This window comes from Sminthopsis crassicaudata, chromosome 3, assembly GCF_048593235.1.
Source record: "Sminthopsis crassicaudata isolate SCR6 chromosome 3, ASM4859323v1, whole genome shotgun sequence".
NCBI lineage: Eukaryota > Metazoa > Chordata > Mammalia > Dasyuromorphia > Dasyuridae > Sminthopsis > Sminthopsis crassicaudata.
The window spans coordinates 191455933-191474581 of NC_133619.1; positions in this window are offsets into that span (position 1 = coordinate 191455933).

The following is an 18649-nucleotide window of genomic DNA, read 5'->3' on the forward strand; positions in this document are numbered from 1 at the left end:
GTATCGCTGCCCTTCCCACTACTTCTCCTCCTTCCATCCTGGAAGGTGAAGTTTGTGTCAAGGACCTGCTCCAGAGGTGCCTTGTAAGAGAGAGAATAACCACACCCTGCAACTTCACTTACATCTTAAAACTTCTTTTTTTTTTCTGTACCTTGCAAGATACTTTAAGGCCAATTGTATTTTGTTGTATATATAGAATGTTTCTTTTGGAAATTGAATCAAGACCTTTAACATTGCAGTATTCATATAGTAAGCCTTGATCAACTTAAGTATGCTTTCTATAGAGCCCCCTCAGGGCGGGGGTGGGGGTGGGCTGGGCCTGAGGGAGAATCTTTTTCTAATGTCTGCCCCATTTCAGGTAGAAAAGCTTACTCGTTTAGCCCTTAACAAAGTAAGTTCCCTGTTTGTCTATTAAAATATTCACTCACTATTTCCTGATCACCAGGAACTTCTTCAGTGAAATTAGGGTGCTTGGTTCACACTTTGGGTGCCAAATGTAAAGTCCAAGCTAGCTGCCTGTTGACCTCAGGATCAGCCAGAGTCAGGACTAGTAAAAGTCCTTGGTCTTTAGGGGCAGAAATAAAGGAGATAGAAAAAACTCCATGAGGCTCACCCCACTTCCCTTCTCTTTATTCTCCTCCAAAGTGAGATAATCCCTCCTAGGATTATCTGTATATACAAAAAGATTGAGCCAGCACAGAACAGTGAGAAGAGGCCATTTTTCCAAGCATATGCTAATAGAATATTGTCCAATAGGTAATTATCCTTAAGTGCTTGGTTGTCTGATTCCAAAACACCTATTAAGAGTTTCAGCCCTTTACACAAAGTTATTTAGATATTACCTATATTCTGAATCTTAAAGTTTGTCTTGATTTCTCCCTTTAACAAGGAAATAAAAGCAAGAAAAAAATTGATGTACAGGAATATGTGTAATTACAAAATAAATTGTAACTGAAAGGTGTGTAATATTGATAAAATAGGATTCTTTGGTCCCCTTATCCCCCAATTCTTCTAGTTTGAAGTTTGTCTCAGGAAACTCTCCTAATTCTGACCACTCCTTAGCCAGAAAGTGTCTAGCCTCAGGAAACCTTCATCTGGAGTTTACTCTCTAGCCCAAATCCTTCATTCATCCAGAGATTAGTCCTTAGTCTCAGGTCATAGAATCAACATGTACTCCTTAGGTTTATGCTATAAAAAACTGGATAAAATTGTCCTCTGTTTTTCAATTTGCTGCTATTCCAATCAGGAATCTAGCCCACTGAGAATTCTCAGTATCAAAATAAACCTTGTTTTGCCAATTTAACTTGGACACTGGGACTGTAAATTCACAATACCTGCGACACCCACCTGAGGACCCCCAAATGCTGTTAGGGTGTCCCATCTTTCAACAATATTGATGCAGTTAGTGGAACAATTTCAGGGTTCACCTCCATCAATATGTGTAAAGATAAATAAGAAGGTATTGAGGAGGTGTCCCTCTGGAAGGAGAGAACCTGGCTCCAGAATATTCAAGTTAGGTTACTGAAATGACATACTTGTGGGAAAAGTGAAATATTTGCTGATTATAGTAGACTATTTGATAGAATGAATGGAAGCTTTCTTCTGAGCTCTGCTGTTTTAAGAGGGGTTAGTGGAATAACATTGGAACAAATTGTATCTCAGTATGGATTGGTAGAGACTAATGATTCTACTAATAGAACATATTTTACTTCTAAGGTTTTATAAGAAATAATGGGGAGGGATTGCAAATTGAGTGACAATTTCATTCATCTAGTTATCTGCCTTCATCAGGGAAAGTGGAAAGAATGAATCAGAGTCTTAAAGGATTACTAAATTGATATTAGAGACTAAATTGCCTTAGACCAAATATTTGCCTTTGTTAAAGAATGTGTTTTTTGTTGAAGAATTAGTCCCAGAAATGGTCTGGTACTTGGCTTACTTTTATTTGGGAGGAGAAAGAGAAATGCCCTCTTTTTAAACAAAGGATAAATTGTTAAGGAATTTTGTCCTGGCTGTGTCCTCATAACTTTCAGCTCTTAGGAAGCAAGGATTTCTGGCCAAGGCTATTCCTTTGGAATTTACAGTTCCAGGAAAATTAATGCTTACTAAATCATTGAAGAAGCAGAATGGGAAGGACCTTGCCAGATGACTGAAACTATAGTCCGGAAGCTGAGAATCAGGGTTAAGGGACCTGTGGAGGAGACTCAAGAATGGATTGTTAAGGACAATTTATAATCTCCAAAATTGACTTTGCACCAGAGCAATTAGGAATATTCTGGTGGGAAGGGAGATTGTGTTTAGAGGAATTTTAACAATATTGGTGTTATGCCTGTTATTTAGATTTCCAGAAAAGTTTACATAATGGCAATTTCATGCCATTATGAGTCACCTTACAACAAATTATCAGATTATTCTACATTTGTATTTATATTCTCAATTTGTTATAATGCAGCATTTTCCCTGATTAGCATTTTCCTTATCTAAGTTTCAGTTTTTCCATCTGAAAAATGAAAAAGACATTAAAATAAAAAGATATAAAAAGGACTTATTAAGATATGTCTCATATGCTATTACTTTAAAGGAAACCAAAGGTTGGACTGTTTCTTCAGGCTCTAATATTCTCTCTCTGAGTATATTATAAGAGTTTTAGGTTCAGAAGCTGAACCTAACATTTTATTTAGTAACATCAACTTGATGTTATCTCTGAGTAAAGATCTCTAGAAATGCAACTTTCACTTATTATCCTAATCCTAGATTGGAAAACTTGTATTGATGGCAAGTATTTTTTAGCTGAAACATCAAAACCTTAGCATATAAAGGATTTATTTTATACTTAAATATAGCCTATTTATGAGATAACTTTTCTCAATTACTTGAAAAATTAATATCACTATTAGAAATATCTGTTGTAATCATAGGCTACAGAGAAAGGATACAAAGGGATATAGTTATATCCATTCAGCCAACAACCTTCTTACTCAATTTTAGATAGTTATCTAAATCTAAATATGGCACCAAAGGGAATGTTTTCATTACATATTGTAATTAAGAGAGAAGTAAATAAAAACTTAGTCACAATATGGTCAGATTCCAGGTATTAAGAACACACAATTCGGAAAAGTACTTTATCCTTTTTCTTCCTCCTCTTAACATGAATCTTGACTATGACAATTGTCACTATGACAACTTATCCTAATCATTTCTGATGAGCAGTACATTTCAGTGTCATTATATAGAACATTCTCTTTACTAATTCACTTCTCCTTTGTGAAATCTCCAACTGCCCCATATCTCTAGGGAATCCATCTCAAAGTTTTCTTTATCTGATAGCTGAGGACTATTACAAGTAGAACATCTAGAATATGCTTTGCTCTGTACTTTCCCAAAAAGATAATCAATCCAACGCCCAAAGAAATCAAATTGGCACCCCATGAGCAATCCATTTTGCACAGTTTGTTGTCCATAATTCATGTACATATAATGATCATTATACCCAATGAAGAAACCATAAGCAGGAAGAATCTACTGTCTCCTTAAAACTGCCCCTTAACTACCCAGCTGTGGCAGGCTTTCTTGACCCATACAGCCACTCCTCTAGCCACGCTGGACAGATTCCATGAAACCCCTTTAAAAAAAACTTCTAAGCTTTGTTTTTTAAATGATATTTTATTGGTCTTGTTTTTTAATATCACCAAAATTTCTCCATATCCTGCTTCTCCCTCCCAGAGAGCCACCCCATATGTTAAAATAACATTTTAATATAAAGTATTTAAGATAAAGTAAAACCAAAATCAACAAGTTTAATCAATACATTGATAAAGCCTGAAGGTAAATGCAATGTCTTATATTCAAGGACCTTGCAACTCTGCAAAGGGTCAGGATGAAGATTTCTTATCTTTTCTCTGGAATTAAGCTTATTCTTCCAATGTTACTTTTGTTTTTTTAATTGTATCTTCCAGTTGCATTGTTTTAGTTCTGTATATTGTTTTCTTGCTTCTACTTAGATCATTCTCCATCAGTTCATATACATCTCCCATGTTTCTCTCTAGTTGTTGCATATATCATTTTTTACAGCACAGTAATTATTCCATTACTTTTATGGATTATTCTTTTTTTTTTTTAGCCATTCCCAAATTAATAGGCATCTACTTTCTTTACAATTCTTTTTAAATCACAAATTGCTGTTAGAAATATTTTTTATATGTAGGAATTGTCTTCCTATCAAGAGGTTTCTTGAGGCATAAGCCTAGTCACATAATTCTAAATTGACATCCAAAATGATTATACTAACAATATCCTAGTATCCAATCCCTCTAAAACTAAACTATTCTTATGTTTTGTCATATTTGGCAATTTTTAATGTAAAACTTCAGGGTTGTTTTAATCTATATTTCTCTTATTAGTGATTTTGAGTATTTGATATTTTTGCTAATAGTTTGCTAATTAGATTTATATCATCAAATAAAGGAAAAATTTTGTTACATATATATTATGTATATTTTATTTTGTTACATATATAGTTTTGGTTATATATATATACATTTATATATGCACATATGTATATACACACAAATGTATGTGTATTTGTAAATTTATATATTTATATATGTCTACATATATATATATCCTGTAGATGGGTAAATGAGTTTTATGTATTTTAGATTCCAAATCTCTATTGGATTAATTTGATACAAAGATTTTCCTCTATTTGATCACTTGCCTTATTATCTAATTACATTAATTTTGTTCATGCACTAACTTCTCAATTATATGTAATAAAATTTCTCTATTATTTCTATTTTAATTGCTTTTATAACTTGCTTGATTAAACTACATTTTATACCAATAAATATGAAAAGAATGTGATCTGTTTCCCTTCTAATCCCACTAGGGATGGTTTTTAATATTAAGGTCTATTTACAATGTATTTCAGAATATAATAGAAGGTACCAGTGCTGAGCTTAACTTCCACTAATTTGCTTTCCAGTTTTCTCAGCAGTTTTTTTTTTTAATAAATATAGAGTTCATTACCAAATATTTTCCTATCTAATTTCTGATTTATTGAACATTAGATTATTGAGTTCTACTGCTTCTGATTCATCATTCTCTAGTTTATTTTATTATGCTATCTTTCTATTTGTTTAACCAATACTAGATGTTTTTAATGACTTCTAATTTTTATAATATTATGTGACATGTGGTAGTGATATTCCTCCTTTGTCACTACCTGTTGGGGATGTTTCTTTCTCTCTAAGAATTGCCATATATGCCATGTCAGATGGTAGGATGGGCCCAGGAGGTAAAAAGAGGGTTGGCCTCTGAGGCAGGAGGTTGTGCTTTGCAGGTGTTGAAGGAACTGCTAATAGATTTCTTGAGATGGTGAGGGGTGTGTCCTCTTGCTAGATGTTCACCTAGGAAGCAGCACTAACTCCAGGTATCTCTCTTCTGTGGATCCACCTACGCAGTACTGAGTGGGCTAGGCATGAGGTAATTCCAGAGGAGAATAAATATAAATAAATTTAGAGAGAGATGCAGGCTACACTTGCTCTTGTACTCTCTTGCTCTTGCTTCCTGCTAACCCCTGTTGAGATTATCAATAAAGAAAGGCTATTTTGCACCTCAAGGTCACTCGTCTTTGTGTATATCTGGGAATGTCCCGAATACTGTTACCTATGGCCTTGGCAGTTTAGGATAGTGTGCACGGACAATCCAGCACAACTACTTTCTTTATTGTCCTAATCTTAAAATTTGTACTATTTTAAATTTATCATTTTATCAAGTTCTGTAAAAATCCATTTGAAATTTTTATTGTTATGGTATTAAAAAGTAATTTTTAGTCTGCAATTTTGCTAAATCTATCATTTTCTCAATATATTTATTCTGTGTATTTTCTAAGTAAATAATCATATAATTGACAAATGGGGACAGTTTTGCTTCCTCTTCACTGAAATTTATGTTTTTTGCTTCATTTTTTCATTACTATTGCAAGCACTTTCAGAACTATATAAAATATTAATGGGGAAAGGTGACATCTTTGTTTTATGTCTTTCTTTTTACTCAAAGATTCTAGTGACTCTCCATTCCATCTGCTACTTGTTTTTGATTTTAGATAGATACTTTTTTATGATAAATGATAGATGATTTTTATGATAAATAAGGTCTTTCTATATCAATATTTCAAAAAGATTTTAGCTTAAGTACTTAATCAAAAGCTTTTTCTGCAGCTCTTGAACTGTCATGTGGTTTTAAATGCTTCTGCTTTTAATATGATTATGTCAATTTTTCTTAATGTTGGACTATTCTTGGAGTATGTGGTATGGATCCAATTTAATCAAAATAAATTATTTCTTAGACATTGCTCTTCATTAATGATATTGATTTATAATTCTACTAGAAAAACTACCTTCTTATTTAAGGATTATGACTAAATTTGTCTCATAAGAAAAACCTTGTAGGGTACTTTATTTAATTTTTTGAAAATGATTCATGGAATCTTGGTACTAGTTTTTCAGCAGTTCGATAGAATTATCTGGTGAATCTATTAGAGCAAAGAATTTTTCCTATGGATGTGTTTGGAGAGGGGTGGATGTATACACGCACATCAATATACATCATCTGTGTGTGTGATTTCTCAGTATTCTTAGAGATATAACTACATAGTTCTAATCATTTTTTTTTTTTTTTTTTTAATTAGGAGCAGGTTGGTGTAGTCAGGAGAACTTGAGTTCAAATCTGTCCTCAGACACTTAATACTTTTTAGCTCTGTGACCCTGGGCAAGTCATTTAGCCTCAAACCCCCCCCCCAAAAAAAAAAAAAAACCAAAAAAAAAAACCAACATCTTTTTAACAGGTAGGTTTTTTATTTGTTTTGGTTTTGTTTTCTGACACCACCTTGTTCATTTAATATTTTGTCATTTGATTTTGTGCTCCCTTCTTTTTAGTCGGATTGGCTAAATCAATGACCAGTTTTCAAAGAATGAACTTTTACTGTTATTTCTCATTTCTATAGTTGTTTTGGTTTCCTGTTTATTTCTCCTCCAAGTTTTCATATCTTATCTTTGGTTTTTAATTTTAATTTTGTTTATTTGCTGGATTTCTAATTTTTGAAATGGATATATTTTTCATTAGTACTCACTTTTTTGCATTTTTCTATCAAATGTGTGAAGGCTGATTTTTGTCTTGAGGCCCGCTTTAGTTGCATCCCAGAAATTTTGATATGTTATTTCATTGTTATCATTTTCTTTCACATATTAATTTTTTTCTGATTTGTTTTTTGATAAGTTCCAACTTGGTTCTCCCAGAATTGATTACTATTTTTATTGCCTTATAATCTCTAAGTAATGTACTTATTATTTATGACTTTTTACATTTATTTGATATATATCTGTGCCATAATATATAACTAATTTTTGTAAAAGTTCCATGTATAGTGAGAAATATCTATATTTTAGGAGAACCATTTAAAAATAAGTATTTTTGCTCTAATTTCTCTAACAATTTGTTCAAATTGACATTTGTATTTTGAATAGATTTATCTAAAACGAAGACATAAGACACTGAAATGTGCCCTCTAATAATTTGGATAGCTATATTTTTATGAATTTAGGTATTTGGAATATATGGTTTCAGTATAATGCAGTTTCGTTTTTTTATATTTTTATGTTATGAGTTTGTTTTTGTTTTATCTAAGAGCATGAGTAAAATTCTTGCTTTTTTAAAAAATTTAATTGATACTTTGTAAAAAATTGTTCTAGCCCCTCATTTTTATTCTATGTATGTCTGGTTTTGAACTGTGTTTTTTTCTTTTTTTTTATTATAGCTTTTATTTACAAGATATCTGCATGGGTAATTTTTCAGTATTGACAATTGTAAAACATTTTGTTCCAATTTTTCCCCTTCTTCCCCCCATCCCTTCCCCCAGATTGCAAGTTGACCAATACATGTTAAATATGCTAAAGTATAAGTTAAATACAATATACGTATACATGTCCAAACAGTTATTTTGCTGTACAAAAAGAATTGGACTTTGAAATAATGTACAATTAGCCTGTGAAGGAAATAAAAAATGCAGGGGAACAAAAATAAAGGGATTGGGATTTCTATGTAGTGGGTCATAGTCATCACCCAGAGTTCTTTCACTGGGTGTAGCTGGTTCAGTTTTATAGCTCTTTGGGCATAATTCCAAATTACTCTCCAGAATGGTTGGATTGATTAATTCACAATTCCAACAATAATGTATTAATATCCCAATTTCCCCCCCCCTTCCCTAGATGGCAAGTAGTTTAATATATATTAAACATGATAGAGATATATGTTAAATCCAATATATACATAACATATTTATACAGTTAACTTGCTACACAAGAAAAATCAAATATAACCAGAAAAAAATGAAAAAATAAAATCCAAGCAAATAACAACAAAAAGAGTAAAAATGCTATGTTGTGAACCACATTCAGTTCCTGTAGTTCTCTCTCTGGGTGTAGATGGCTCTCTTCATCATCAAGCCACTGGAACTGGTTTGAATCATCTCTTTATTGAAGAGAACCATGCCCATGAGAATTGATCATCATATAATTTTGTTGTTGCCATGTGAATAAGATGAGGTGAGATCTGTTAAGACATTGTGAAAATCGAGTAAGGCTTCATCTACTTCAGAGTTTGAGCAGGCCTGAAGGACTTTGAGGATTGAGTCAAGGGCATAATTGAGTCACCTTCCTGCTATCCTCCCATGACACAATTTCCTCCCTATTTCAGTCAAATATGGGCAACTATGTACTTATTGGTCAAATTCAATTTTGTGGGTAGATCTCTAGGTTAGAATGTAAGGCTCTCAGCCAATGAGGATGAGGGTCAGTGGTGGGAGAGGGTGTTTGCGTTAGGGATTAAAGGTGTTGATCCTGCCCACAGGAGGTGCTTCCTCTTTTAGATTGTCTGCTCTCCGGGTGGGAAGCCCTTCTCTGGAGAATTTACAATAAACTTTGCTTTATTCTAGAGATCTCTCCAGCTTTTTTATTAAATGGTGTTCCCTCAACATTTCCATACCACACACATGTATAGTGATCTCCTGATTCTGCTCATTTCTCTTAGCATTAGTTCATGTAAATCCAGTCCTTTCTGAAATCATCCTCCAAATAATATAACAATATTCTATTACATTTATATACCAGAAATTATTCAGCCATTCTCCAGCTGATGGGATTCAGTTTCCAATTTCTTGCCACTACAAAAAAAGCTGCCACAAATATTTTTGCACATTTGGGTCCCCTTCCCTCTCTTTGGTTTATAAGCCCAGAAGAAACATTGTTGGGTCAAAGGGTAAGTACAGTTTGAAATTGCTCTCCAGAATGCTTAGATCCATTCACAGTCTCATCAACAATGTCCAAGTTTTCCCACATCCCTTCCAACATTCATCATTATCTTTTCCTATCATCTTGGCCAATCTAACAGGTATGTGGTGGTATCTCAGGGTTGTCCTAATTTGTATTTCTCTGATCAATAGTAATTTAGAGCACCTTTTCATATGATGAGAAAGTTTCAATTTCTTCATCTGAAAATTGTGTGTTCATATACTTTGACCATTTATCAATTAGAGAATGGCTTGAATTCTTACAAATTTGAGTTAATTCTCTACATATTTTAGAAATGAGGTCGTTATCAGAATGTTTGATCATAAAAATGTTTTCCCAATTTATTGCTTCCCTTCTAATCTTGTCTGCATTAGTTTTGTTTGTACAAAACTATTTTAACTTAATTTGATAGAATCAAAATGATCTGTTTTATGATCAATAATGATCTCCAGTTCTTCTGTGGTAACAAATTCCTTCCTGCTCCACAGATCTGAGAGATAAACTATGCTATGTTCTTTGAATTTATTTATAATATCATTCTTTATGTCTAGGCCATGAACCTATTTTCACCTTATGTTGGGATATGGTGCTAGGCGTGGGTCCATTCCTAGTTTCTGCCATACTAATTTCCAATTTTCCCAACAATTTTTATCAAATAGTGAAATTTTGTCCCAAAAGCAGGGGTCTTTGGGTTTGTCCAACACTAGATTACTATAAACATTGTGAACCTAACCTATTCCACTGATCAACTACTCTATTCCTTAGCCAGTAACAAATGATTTTGATGACCACTACTTTATAATATAGATTTAGATCTGGTATAGCTAGAAGACCTTCATTTGCATTTTTCATTAATTCCCTTGAAATTCTTGATCTTTTGTTCTTCCAGATGAATTTTGCTGTTATTTTTCCTAGATTAGTAAAATAGTTTCTTGGGAGTTTGATTGGTATAGCACTAAATAAATAGATTAGTTTAGGTGGTATTGTCATCGAATATAAATTCGATCTATCCAAAATCACTTGATGGTTTTTCCAGTTGATTAGATCTGACTTTGTGTGGGAAGTGTTTTGTAATTGTATTCACATAGTTCCTGATTTTCCTTGGGCAGGTAGATTCCCAAATATTTTTTTTATTATCAACAGTTACTTTGAAATGGATTATTCTTTGTATCTCTTGCTATTGGATTTTGTTAGTAATGTATAAAAATGCTAATGATTTATGTGGATTTATTTTATATCTTGCAATTTTGCTAAAGTTGTGGATTATTTCTAATAGCTTTTTTAGTTGATTCTCTAAGGTTTTGTATGTAGACATTCATATCATATGCAAAGAGTGATAATTTGTTTTCCTCATTACCTTCTCTAATTCCTTTAATTTTTCTTTTCTTCTTTTATTGCCAAAGGTAACATTTTTAATACAATACTAAATAGTAATGGTGAGTGAGCAACCTTGTTTCATCCCTGATCTTATTAGGAATGATTCTAGTTTATCCCCATTACATATGATGCTTGCTGATCATTTTAAATAGATACTATTGATTATTTTAAGAAAAAGTCCAGGGGCAGATAGGTGGTGCAGTGGATAGAGCATCAGCCCTAAAGTAAGGAGGACCTGAGTTCAAATCTGGCCTCAAATACTTGACACTTCCTCGATGTGTTATGCTGGGCAAGTCATTTAACCCCAATTGCCTCAGCAAAAAAAGAGAAAGTTCATTTAATCCTATTCTCTTTAGTAGTTTTAATAGGAATGGATTTTGGATTTTATCAAATGCCTTTTCTCTATCTATTGAGATAATCATATGTTTATTGATATAGTCAATTATATTAATGGTTTTCCTAATATTGAACCAGCCCTATATTCTTGGTATAAATCCTACTTGGTCATGGTGTATTATCCTGGGGATGATTTTCTGTAATCTATTTGCTAATATTTTATTTAAGATTTTTGCATCAATGTTCATTAAAGAAATTGGTGTATAATTTTCTTTCTCTGTTTTCATCCTACCTCTTTTAGATATCAGTACTATGTCTGTGTCATAAGAGGGATTTGATAGGAGTCATTCTTTCCCTATTTTTTTCAAATAGGGATTAATTTATTAATTAAATATTATTAACTTTTAATTATTTTTATTATTAATTAAATGATAGAATTAATTGTTCTTTAAATGTTTGATAGAATTCACATGTAAATTCATGTAGACCTTGAGATTTTTTTCTTAGGGAATTGATTGGCTTGTTTCTACTTCTTTTTCTAAAATGGGACTATTTAAGTAATTTATTTCCTCTTCTGCTAATCTGGGCAATCTAAATTTTTGTAGGTATTCCTCCATTTCACTTACATTATCAAATTTATTGGCATAAAGTTGGGCAAAATAACTCATAAGTATTGCTGTAATTTCCTCTTTATTGGTGGAAAGTTTTCCTTTTTCATTTTTTAGACTAGTCATTTGATTTTTCTCTTTTATAAATCAACTAAAGGTTTATCTGTTTTGTTAGTTTTTTCATAAAACCTACTCTTAGTTTTATTTTTTAATTCAATAGTTTTTTTAACTTTCAATTTTATTCATCTCTGCTTTTATTAGAATTTCAAGTTTGGTATTTGATTGGGGGGGTTTTAATTTGTTCTTTTTCTAGATAATTTTGCCAGATATGATATTTTTGGGCCCTGGCTTAGTTTTTTGCTTAGATATGATTCCAAGATCTGCAATCATATTGTAGCTGATAATGAGTCTTGTGCGATTCTAATTGTACCTCCAATGTTTTTTAATTGTTTTTTTTTTTTTTTTTTCTTGTCTCTTGCAAAATTTTATCTTTGATCTGGGGATTTGGGAATTTGACAATAACATTCCTATGTGTTTTCCACAAAGGATATTTTTGAGGTGGATTTTTTTTCCTATTTCTACATTCCTTTCATGTTCTATCATCCCAGGACAATTTTCTGGGATTTTTTCCTGCGTTATTGTAGCAAGATTTTGGTCATAACTTTCTGACATTCCAATTATTCTTATATTTTCTCTTCTTGATCTGTCCTCCAGATTTGTTGTTTTTCTTATGAGACATTTCACATTCTGTTCTATTTTCTCTCTCTTTGTAATCTGTTTTGTTATTTCTTGGTTTCTCATAGCTTCACTGTCTTCTTCTTGCCTGATTCTAATTTTCAAAGAGTTATTTTCTTTCTTTTTTTTTTTTAAATTATATATATATATATTTTATAATATTATCCCTTGTATTCATTTTTCCAAATTACCCCCCCTCCCTCTATTCCCTCCCCCCGACGACAGGCAATACCATATATTTTACATGTGTTACAATATAGTCTAGGTACAATACATGTGTGCGAATATCATTTTCTTGTTGCACAATAAACATTAGAATCCGAAGGTACATGCAACCTGGGCAGACAGATATTAGTGCTAACAATTTTCATTGCCCTCCCAGTGTTTCTTCTCTGGGTGCAGCTTCCCCTGTCCATCATTGATCAACTGGAAGTGAGTTGAATCTTCTTTATGTTGAAGATTTCCACTTCCATCAGAATACATCCCCATACAGTATTGTTGTTGAAGTGTACAGTGATCTTCTGGTTCTGCTCATTTCACTCAGCATCAGTTGATTTAAGTCTCCCCAGGCCTCTCTATATTCCTCCTGCTGGTCATTTCTTACCGAGCAATAATATTCCATAACCTTCATATACCACAATTTACCCAACCATTCTCCAACTGATGGACATCCATTCATCTTCCAGTTTCTAGCTACAACAAAAAGAGCTGCCACAAACATTTTGGCACATATATGTCTCTTTCCGCTCTTTAGTATTTCTTTGGGATATAATCCCAGTAGTAGCGCTGCTGGGTCAAAGGGTATGCACAGTTTGATAACTTTTTGGGCATAATTCCAGATTGCTCTCCAGAATGGCTGGATTCTTTCACAACTCCACCAGCAATGTATTAGTGTCCCAATTTCCCCACATCCCCTCCAACATTTGTCATTATTTGTTCCTGTCATCTTAGCCAATCTGACAGGTGTGTAGTGGTATCTCAGAGTGGTCTTAATTTGCATTTCTCTGATCAGTAGTGATTTGGAACACTCTTTCATGTGAGTGGATATAGTTTCAATTTCTTCCTCTGAGAATTGTCTGTTCATATCCTTTGACCATTTATCAATTGGAGAATGGTTCGGTTTCTTATAAATTATGGTCAGTTCTCTATATATTTTGGAAATGAGACCTTTGTCAGAACCTTTGTTTTTAAAAATATTTTCCCAATTTGTTACTTCCCTTCTAATCTTGTTTGCATTAGTATTATTTGTACAGAAACTTTTTAGTTTGATGTAATCAAAATCTTCTATTTTGTGATCAATAATGATCTCTAGTTCTCCTCTGGTCATAAATTCCTTCCTCCTCCACAAGTCTGAGAGGTAGATTATCCTCTGTTCCTCTAATCTATTTATTATCTCCCTCTTTATGCCTAAATCATGGACCCATTTTGATCTTATCTTGGTATATGGTGTTAAGTGTGGATCCATATCTAATTTCTGCCATACTAATTTCCAGTTTTCCCAACAGTTTTTTCCGAATAATGAATTTTTATCCCTAATGTTGGAATCTTTGGTTTTGTCAAAGATTAGATTGCTATAGATGTACCCTTTTTTGTGCTTTGTATCTAATCTGTTCCACTGATCTACCGGTCTATTTTGTAGCCAATACCAAATGGTTTTGGTGACTGCTGCTATATAATATAGCTTTAGATCAGGTACACTTAGACCACCTTCCTCTGAGTTTTTTTTCATTAGTTCCCTTGCAATTCTTGACCTTTTATTCTTCCATATGAATTTTGTTGTTATTTTTTCTAGGTCATTAAAATAGTTTCTTGGGAGTCTGATTGGTATAGCACTAAATAAATAGATTAGTTTGGGGAGTATTGTCATCTTTATTATATTCGCTCGGCCTATCCAAGAGCACTGAATGTCTTTCCAATTATTTAAATCTGATTTTATTTTTGTGGCAAGTGTTTTGTAATTTTTCTCATATAATTCCTGACTTTTCTTTGGTAGATGGATTCCCAAATATTTTATACTCTCAACATTTGTTTGGAATGGAATTTCTCTTTGTATCTCTTGCTGTTGCATTTTGTTAGTGATATATAAAAATGCCGAGGATTTATGTGGATTTATTTTGTATCCTGCCACTTTGCTGAAATTTTGAATTATTTCTAGTAGCTTTTTAGCAGAGTCTTTGGGGTTCTCTAAGTATACTATCATGTCATCTGCAAAAAGTGATAGTTTAATTTCCTCATTTCCTACTCTAATTCCTTGAATCTCTTTCTCGGCTCTTATCGCCGAGGCTAGCGTTTCTAGTACTATATTGAATAGTAATGGTGATAGTGGGCAACCTTGTTTCACTCCTGATCTTACTGGGAAAGGTTGCAGTTTATTTCTATTGCATATTATGCTTACTGACGGTCTTAAATATATACTCCTGATTATTCTAAGGAATAATCCATTTATTCCTATACTCTCAAGAGTTTTTAGTAGGAATGGATGTTGGATTTTGTCAAATGCTATTTCTGCATCTATTGAGATGATCATATGGTTCTTATTAATTTGATTATTAATATGGTCAATTATATTAATAGTTTTCCTAATATTAAACCAGCCCTGCATTCCTGGAATAAATCCTACTTGATCATAGTGTATTATCTTGGAGATGATTTTCTGAAGTCTTTTTGCTAATATCTTATTTAAGATTTTAGCATCAATATTCATTAAGGAGATTGGTCTATAATTTTCTTTCTCAGTTTTCGATCTACCAGGTTTAGGTATCACTACCATGTCTGTGTCATAAAAGGAGTTTGGTAGGACTCCTTCATCCCCTATTTTTTCAAATAATTTATATAACATTGGGGCTAATTGTTCTTTAAATGTTTGGTAGAATTCACATGTGAATCCATCTGGCCCTGGGGATTTTTTCCTGGGGAGTTGATTAATAGCTTGTTCTATTTCTTTTTCTGAAATGGGACTATTTAAGCAATTTATCTCCTCCTCTGTTAATCTAGGGAGCCTATATTTTTGGAGAAAGTCATCCATTTCACTTAAGTTATCAAATTTATTGGCATAAAGTTGGGCAAAGTAACTCCTTATTATTTCTCTAATTTCCTCTTCATTGGTGGAAAGATCCCCCTTTTCATTTGTAAGACTATCAATTTGATTTTCCTCTTTCTTTTTTTTGATCAAATTTACCAAAGGTTTATCTATTTTATTGGCTTTTTCATAAAACCAACTCTTGGTTTTATTTATTAATTCAATAGTTTTTTTACTTTCAATTTTATTGATTTCTCCTTTTAATTTTTGTATTTCGAGTTTAATTTTTGGTTGGGGGTTTATAATTTGGTCTTTTTCTAGCCTTTTAAGTTGTAAGCCCAATTCGTTAATCTTCTCTTTCTCAATTTTCTTCAAATAAGCCTCTAAAGATATAAAATTTCCCCTTATTACTGCTTTAGCTGCATCCCAAAGATTTTGATATGATGTCTCATCATTATCATTATCTTGGGTGAAATTGTTAATTGTTTCTATAATTTGCTCTTTCACCCAGTCATTCTTTAAGATGAGATTATTCAGTTTCCAATTACTTTTTGGTCTATTTACCCCTAACTTTTTACTGAATGTAGCTTTTATTGCATTGTGATCTGAGAAGAAGGCATTTATTATTTCTGCCTTCCTACATTTAATTTTGAGATCTTTATGTCCTAATATATGGTCAATTTTTGTATAGGATCCATGAACTGCTGAGAAGAAAGTATATTCCTTCCTATTGCCATTCAGTTTTCTCCAAAGGTCTATCATACCTAGTTTTTCTAATGTTCTATTTACTTTTTTAATTTCTTTCTTGTTTGTTTTGTGGTTTGATTTGTCTAAATCTGAGAGTGCAAGGTTGAGATCTCCCACTATTATAGTTTTACTGTCTATTTCTTCTTGCAGTTCTCTTAACTTTTCCTTTAGAAAGTTAGATGCTATACCACTTGGTGCATATATGTTTAGTATTGATATGGCTTCATTATTTATGCTACCTTTCAGCAGGATATAGTTTCCTTCCTTATCTTTTTTAACGAGATCTACTTCTGCTTTTGCTTGATCTGAGATAAGGATAGCTACCCCTGCTTTTTTGGCTTTACCTGAAGCATAATAGGCTCTGTTCCAACCTTTTACCTTTACTCTGTATGTATCTCCCTGCTTTAAGTGTGTTTCCTGTAGACAACATATTGTAGGGTTCTGCTTTTTGATCCAATCTGCTATCCGTCTCCGTTTGATGGGATCGTTCATCCCATTTACATTTACAGTTAAAATTACTAATTCTGTATTTCCTGCCATCGTATTATCCCCAGATTATGCTTTTTTCCCTTGACCCCCCTGATCCCCCTCCCCGATATTTAATTTACAGACCCCCCTTGTGACGCGCAACCCTCCCTCTTTTTTTTTTTTTTTAGGATCCCTCCCCCCTCCCTCCACGTCCCTTCCCTTATTCTCCTTTTCCTTTTCCCTTTTCCTCTCCCCCCTTTTAATGAGGTGAGAGAAAATTCTCTGAAAAACAAATATGTTAATTATTTACTCTTTGAGCGTCTTCTGATGAGAGTAAGATTCACACAATGATTCTCCCCCTCACTAAGTTCCCTCAGATATGGTGTATTTTCTATGTCTCTTCCTGGGATGTAGTTTCCCTCTTTTTATCACTCCCTCCCCTCTTTCTGAACCGACCTCCTTCCCTTTACCACACCCCCCTTTTTTTCTTTTATATCAGTAAAATCAAATTATCCTTGAGTATTTTTTATATACCCACAACAGAGTTACAGTTCTCAAGGGTTCTGTGTACCTTTTTCTGTTTCTCTTCAGTCTTGTGGATGTAGATCAAATTTTTTGTTTAAGTCTGGTTTTTTTCTTAGAAACATATAGAATTCCTCTGTTTCATTGAATGACCATCTTCTTCCATGGAAAAAGATGCTAAACTTGGCTGGGTAGTTCATTCGTGGTTGCAGTCCTTGATCTTTTGCCTTACGGAATATCAGGTTCCAGGCCCTTCTATCTTTTAATGTGGAGGCAGCCAGATCTTGTGTCACCCTTATTGTGGCACCTTGGTATTTAAATTGTTTTTTTCTAGCTGCTTGCAGGATTTTCTCCTTTGGGTGGTAATTCTGCAGCTTAGCCACAATATTCCGTGGTGTTCTTTTTTTAGGGTCTATTTCAGAAGGAGTTCGATGAATTCTTTCCACATCTACTTTCCCTTCTGTTTCTATTATCTCTGGACAGTTCTCTTTGATAATTTCCTGTAAAATAGAATCTAGGCTCTTTTTTTGGTCATAGTTTTCTGGAAGTCCAATAATCCGCAGATTATCTCTCCTAGATCTATTTTCCAGGTCTATAGATTTTCCCAGTAAGTATTTGACGTTGTTCTCCAGCTTCTCATTTTTTTTGTTTTGTTTGACTGATTCTTGGGTTCTCTGTGAATCATTCATTTCTATTTGTTCCATCCTGACTTTTAAGGAGTTATTTTCTTCTTTCACAGTTTTTAGTTCTTTTTGTAGATGCCCAATTTCGTTTTTAAATGAATTATTTTGCTCTATTGAGTTTTTTTCCATTTCCCTAATTTTTTTTTTTTTTGAGAATTATTTTCTTTTTCCAATTCAGAAATTCTATTTTCTTGAGACTTTTTTATCTTTTCCAATTCAGAAATCCTACTTTCCTGTGTTTTTTTAACCTTTTCTAATTCACTAATTTTGTTTCCCTGCATCTCCTGTGAATTCTTTATTTTTTCCAACTCCAATTTCAGGACGTTGTTATTCTCTATAATAACTTCCCTTTCTTTTCCCCATTTTTCTTCGATCTCCCTCAATTTTTTAAGAGCTTCTTCTAGGAGAGAGTTATGTGATGGGGGGCAGGAATCGTTCCCCTTTAGGTTGTTGTCTGTTGATTCTCTGCTGTCAACTTCCTCGGGGTTGGATACCCGCTCTTTCTCTGTACAGAAGGAATCTATGGTTTTTCTAGCTTTTTTGCTCATACTTAAAAAAATCTTTTGGGGTCTGTCTCTGGGGTAGGAAATTATTTACTTCTTTACCAGCTTCCTCCCAGACCGGATGGATACAGCGGCTCCTGAGCCTGAGCTAAGAGAGAGCTCTGGGAGAGAGTTCCCCACCCCCTCCCTGGAAGTGCCTCAGAGGTGATTAGCACTACTGTGCTTTGAGGGCGTAGAATAGTGAAGACAGCACGAAGCCCAGCCTATGTGTCCGGGTGGGGAGTGGATGTCTGCAGCAGGT